Consider the following 6,000-nt stretch of genomic DNA (forward strand, 5'->3'; position numbering starts at 1 on the left):
AACAGAGTATTGATGAGTTTTGCTCATGATAACTTGCTCATAGCTCCCATATTTTATAATTTTTAAAACAGTCATGATTTCCAAAACAAGATATGATTTTCAGCTCTTTGAAATTCTGAGTTCATATTTCATTACTTGTTTTAGAAAACGTTGAACTTCAGATTTATTTTATGTCCAGCGGTGTAGGTAAGGATGTAAGGGATAGTGCTGGTGGTTTTTAGCAGTTGACGAAACACATTTCTTGAATACAGTCCATATTTTTGGCTGTGTTTTTGGACAGTGGAATAGATGTTCACTAAGCACACAGAAATAAGAGTGTTTACCTTCATTTTCTCTTGAAGAGACAGAACACTGACAGAAAGTTGTACAGCCTCAATTTATTTTAGCCAGTCACCATCATTCATTATATTAGCTGCAATCATTCCAATCAGAAAACAAGCATGCATGCCTATTAACTTTCTATAATTTGGTTATTATCCTGAAATCCTGCATGTGTCCATACAACAGAGTTCTGGTCTCATGTGTTGCTTTCCAATCACGTATCAACAAGTTTTAATTGAGTTCTTTCTATACTTTTGTCCTATTACTTCTGAAACTGTTTTTCTCTTCTTATAACCACAAATGGCATCAAATTGTTTCAGAAGTGATATTTAAAGTGATATTAAAAGTGATATTTCATAAGCTAACTACAGTTATATTACCTTATTCAATCAGATTTTTACCTTTTTAAACAAAATATTTGTTTTCTACAGTGATACTAAAATATGTCAGAGGATATATAGAAAACATTAAATATGGCCGGGCGTGGTAGTGTATGCCTGTAACCCCAGTCCTTGGGAGGCCAAGCCAGGAGGTTTTTTGCAAGTTCGATCCCACCGTGGACCACAATATGTGCACAAAGCCAGCCTGAACTATATAGAGACGCTGTCTAAAAAAAAGAAAAAAGAAAAAAGAAAAAGAAACATTAAATATTTTTCCTGTTCAATTTTGTTACAGAATAAATGATCAATGAAAACTAAGAACTATTTACCAGCTTAATAAAACAAATCCATTTTCAAAGAATCCAGAAATTAGTGAAAAAATAACATATACTTTTAATACTTTAAACTTGAGATCTACAGAATGTAAACTGAAGTTTAAATCAAATCTAGCTTAATGAGTTCCTTGAACAAAAAAGACACTGTAACGGAACCCCATGTCCAGCTGTTCTTTAGTCAAAGCTATTTCTTGATTCCAAAGGGAAAAGCCTACAGATAAATCCTCCTGGCTTGATTTTGCTCCACACTGATAAAATTTTTTTACCTTCAATTTTCAAAATGCCAAACAAGCAACTTTCTTTTGGAATTCATATTACCACATATACACATTTCAAAAGTCTAAAATTCATGGATTTGTTGTGTTACAGTTCTTGGTAATATACCAAAATGAAGAGAGGAGGTATGGGGGGGGGTGTTGTCTTTAGGAATCAAATACTAAGAGTACCACTGCTTTTGGCACTGGCTTGGGTACCTACCTGTAGGGTATGGAAGAGCAAATGTCAGATGGGATTTCAGAAGTGTCAACAGATATATGAGTCTGCAAACATAGCCTCATACTAAAATAGCGTGGCTTCCCCTCCAGAAATATAACCGAATTGATGATTCATACACTATTACTTAATACAATACAGTATCAGCATTTGTGCTTTTTCATATCATATCACGTACCTATTTTTTGACAACAGCAATGAGGTATTTTATTTTCTTCCAAGTGGAACTTAACATGGAGGTATAACTGCACATACCCTAGGTGTCATTTCATTTTCCATTTGCATGTAGAGGAAATACAAAGCAGTGTTTAATCCCACCTGAAGGGCATACAATGAAAAGCTCTTGAAAAGTAGAATTTAAGTACTAGGAGAGTTAGTTTTTGGAATCAGTTTTTAAGGCAAAGAATCGGTGCAGTTTACTTTCTTAACGACTCCAATGTGCTGTGGTTTCTACTAGATGACAGTGAACCTACAGGGGAAGGATGAATGCTGCTCTTCAAAACAATCATTCCGCAACCAATATTTAGAAGCTCTAGAATTGATTTCAAAGTCAAATGAATTAGCTGAATGATTTTTGTAGGCTATGCGTGTCTTTGACCCACCACAGATGTGTGTGGAGTACACTTTCTTCCTAGTGACTGGCAGTTAACAGCAGACCCATAACATCCAATACTCAGCCCTGTGGGTGCTTTACTCTTCAGAGAAGAGCTAGTGAGAAGACAGAAGGGAAAAAAAAGTGAGAAAAGAGGAGGAGAGGAAGTGCTTTTTCACCGGAATCAATCATCTTATTTCTGAGAAAGTAAAGATCAGAGAATAAGAAAGTTTGAATCGGCTCCCATTACACGGATTTCACACACTGCTTAATGCTGTCTGCTAGTTCAAGCATCACCATTCATTCCCAACAGATACTCAACCTGCATTATTAGTTTTGTTCTAAGTTTTGTAATTCCTGGTTTTTTATGTATATAAAAACACAGTGAAAATTCTGATCTCCAGATAGGCTGATTAGAATGCTGTAGAAACAAACACAGGCAGATAACTACAGGTACTTTTTATTTCTAGCTTTTTCTTTTGTACGATTCGTTAAGAGTTTTAAAACACCACTCCCCAGCAGAATCTGCTTGTTAAATCCAAGTGAAAAAACCAAAGTCTGAACTGGCAGGTTCATAAAGTCAGCTGAAAACGTCTCCACATTAAGTTATGTGAAGACATAGCTCAGGGGCTACTTCAAACGCAGCCCCTCCCGCGGTATGCCAAGGTTGTGACATCAGTCTTCTGTCTTTAACATTCACATGAATGTTAAATAAACTTAAGACAAATAAACTGAGGCAGGGGGCTCCCTTCATTCAGCCAAGGATATTTTTCAATTATATATTTTGTTACATCCTCAGAGATAAAAGCTGTATCTGCAAGTGATTAAAAGTTGTTTTATATTCATGGTTTCATTTCTGCAGAAATAAATGCATAATTTAAACCACACATAATTCATAGCCATTTAGGCCCATTACAGAGTTCTAGCTTCTTTTTCATGATAGTTACTAATTAAAACAGAGCGTTTCTGTCACGCTGAGCCTAGTCTTTGACATACAGGTTTAATGAATAAAACGTCTTGACACAAAAATGAAAACAATAATACAGACAAGGCTGCAAGCTGTTATGTTTCCAGCGTGTGGGAGAGATTAAGGACAGTCACTAAAGTTAAGAACTGTGCGGAGGGAGAACTTGTAATTCCCTCTTTTAGAGAAGTGAAGGACTTTGTGAGGAAATTGAAATAGTGCTTACTTCTCTAATTTCTGGGCCCCTCATTCCCAGTTGCCCCCTCTCCCAGTACTAAGAATTTAAACTCATATGAGTCACTTTTGGAAACTAAACGATGGATGGGGTATTTTAATATAATCCTGAATATAGGTTTAGATTGAAAATGGGAATTGGGACCATAATTAATTATGTTGCAAGGTTTTTTTTTTTTTTTTTAACTGTGAGAAGGCAGAGAGGCAAATGATATTTTGTGAGACAGCCACTTTCTAAAACTTTGGTAAAATGACAGTATCTCTGTGACATTTGATTAATTCCATATGCAGAATGAATGCAAGGAATTAATAGGGTTTTGGTGTTTTCACTTTCTAAAACCGCAGTAATAAGAGACTGACATAAAAATCAAACCAAGTGTAAACACAGTCCTCAGCGAGGGTTAAGGCCTTATTATCACTCTTAACAAACAATAATGAATAATAATAATAAATACTGGCCCTCTGGCACCCGGGCTCTCCACCCATATCCCCACTCTCAGCCATCCATCACTTTCTTTCAGGGATAATAAAACAATTCAATCCCATCAAATCCTCAGCAACCGCTCCCTTGGGAGGGATGTTTTATCTCTACTGGGGCAGCGCGGGGAGGATTTTAGTTGTTTGAAGGGGGCGGAGAGTGGAGCCGGGTCCTATTTATTCCCATTGATGACTCCCCTGGTTCTCACAGGCGCTCGGGGACGGGTGGGAGGAGGAGAGGAGGAGGTGAGGAGATTCCCTCCTTCAGCAAAGAAAAAGGGTTCAGCAAGCAAGGCCGGCCGGCGGAGGAGGGGTGGAGGGGGGCAGCCAGGGTCTTGTCTTTGGGGCGCTCAGCAGCTCAATGATGCAATCGGTTTTACTCTGTGACTTAACGGGGATTGAAAGATGCAATGAACACATTTACCAACTCCACTAAGTGTTAAAAAGAACTCTGAAAAACAAAAGCAGACGACACGGCGGGGGTTCATTTCTCGTTAGAGGTCCAGGCTGCTCCCGGGAGCTGGGGTTCCGGGAACAGCAGATGGACAGCGCCCCGAACCGGGTCGGCCGGGAGCCGCGCCCGGGTGGCGGGGACCGCGCGGAGGCGCCCACCGGTGGCGCGCTCGGAGGGCCCGGTCACCTCCGGGCACGGCCGCGGGATCGATCGCGGGGGACCCTCCCGCCTGGGCGCAGCGCGGGGGTCTGGGGAGCGGTGGGCGCGGGTGGCGCGCGGGGAAACGAAACCGCACCTCGAACTCTGCAAATTGCGAAAGGCGCCCCGGGCACGGCGGGGGCTGAGCCGCGCGTGCGGGGTCCTGCGGGTTCGGGGCGCCGCGGTCGCAGACGCGAGCGAACCCCGACTCGCGCGTCCGCGGCAGGGTGCGGTCTCCACGCCGGGCGCGCTCAGCTCCGAGAAAGTGTGGCGAGTCGCTCCGGCCACCGCACTCCGCGCGAGGAAGTTTCCATAGCGATGCCCGCCCAGCGCGCAGGGGACAGGCGGGAGCCCCGCTGCGGGAGGGCGTCCAGGGCGGCCGGGCGCCGTCCCGACCCCCGCGGCGCGGACCCCAGCTTCTCCCGAGCACGCGGGCGTCCCCGGACCCTGGTCCCGCAGACTTTCTCCGGCGGCGGGCACAGGGCAGGGACGCGTGGGGGAGCCACGAGCCCACGGGCAGCGGGGCTGAGTGAGGGTCAAGGTGAATGGCTCGGGGGCTCTCGGACCCCGCGCACCGCGGGTAGGGGGCTCCTCCTCTCCCCAGCCCCAGCGACGTCCTTCACCTCCTAACGCAACACGGATGCACCCTAAAAACCTGCAGATGACCTGCCCCGCGCTCCTCACGCCCGCCCCGGAACCTGGCTGGGCCCTTTTCGGTTTGGGGGTGCGCGCCCCAATCCTCTACCCTGGAGAGCCCTCGGGGGGAAGCGCCGCGTGGTGCCAGATCCCGGGGTGGCGGCTGGGCAGTCGGGGAGCCGCCGGGCTTTCGTGTCCCTACTTACCTTAAAAACCGACTTGTTCGTCCTAGAGGCAGAGGAGAAATCCCTCCCCGAGGTGTAGTGTGCGCAACGGCCCGCTTCCCCGGCTCCCGCCGAGATGCGACGCCCCGGGATCCAGGAACCGCGCAGACGGGGCGGAGGCGGAAAGCGGGCAGAAACGCGATGGGCCCGGGTGGCCCAACTTTGCGGTCGGCGCTGCAAACTTCAAAGGCGGGCGCGGGGCGGGCGGCGCGCGGCCGCCGAAGTTGCAGCGAAGTGCAGCGGGGCGCCCGCGGGCCGGGGTCCCCCAGCAGGCGGGTGTGCGGGCGGCGGCCGGAGGATGCTGGGCGCGGGCTGCACCGGCGGCTGCACCGGCGGCTCGCTCGGCTCTGCTCCCTCCGCTGTCTCGCGGCTCCGGGCGCGGAGTGTGCGCTCCCGAGTGTCACCGCCGGAGCCCAGCCCTCCCCGCCCGCCGGCCCCGCCGCTGCCCGCCCGCCCCTCCCTCCTCTGCCCGCTGCCTCCCCCTCCGTCCGTCCCTCTTCCCTCCCTCCCGCTGCGCGCCAGCGTGCACAGACACACAGACACACACGCGCACACACACACGCACAAGCACGCACTCACACTCTGGCTCCCTCCTCTCGCTCTGCTCATGCACACCCCGCCCAGCGACCCAGCGCCCTTCACACAGGACCCTCGCGGGCGACCTGGAGGGGGACACCTCTCTGTCCTTCCCTC

General features: G+C 48.0%; 1 protein-coding gene across 1 annotated transcript in view; it reads right to left on the reverse strand.

The window, feature by feature from the left end:
* Ndnf (neuron derived neurotrophic factor) overlaps positions 1 to 5,600 on the reverse strand; it is a 37,246-nt gene extending 31,646 nt beyond the window's left edge. Inside the window, exon 1 of the mRNA XM_063260720.1 lies at positions 5,290 to 5,600. The gene's annotated coding sequence lies outside the window, so the exon portion shown is untranslated. The remainder of the gene's footprint in view (positions 1 to 5,289) is intronic.
* Positions 5,601 to 6,000: the final 400 nt, after the last annotated feature.

Source organism: Cavia porcellus, unplaced genomic scaffold, assembly GCF_034190915.1.
Source record: "Cavia porcellus strain 051 isolate PalLab524CR breed Dunkin Hartley unplaced genomic scaffold, mCavPor4.1 scaffold_14, whole genome shotgun sequence".
NCBI lineage: Eukaryota > Metazoa > Chordata > Mammalia > Rodentia > Caviidae > Cavia > Cavia porcellus.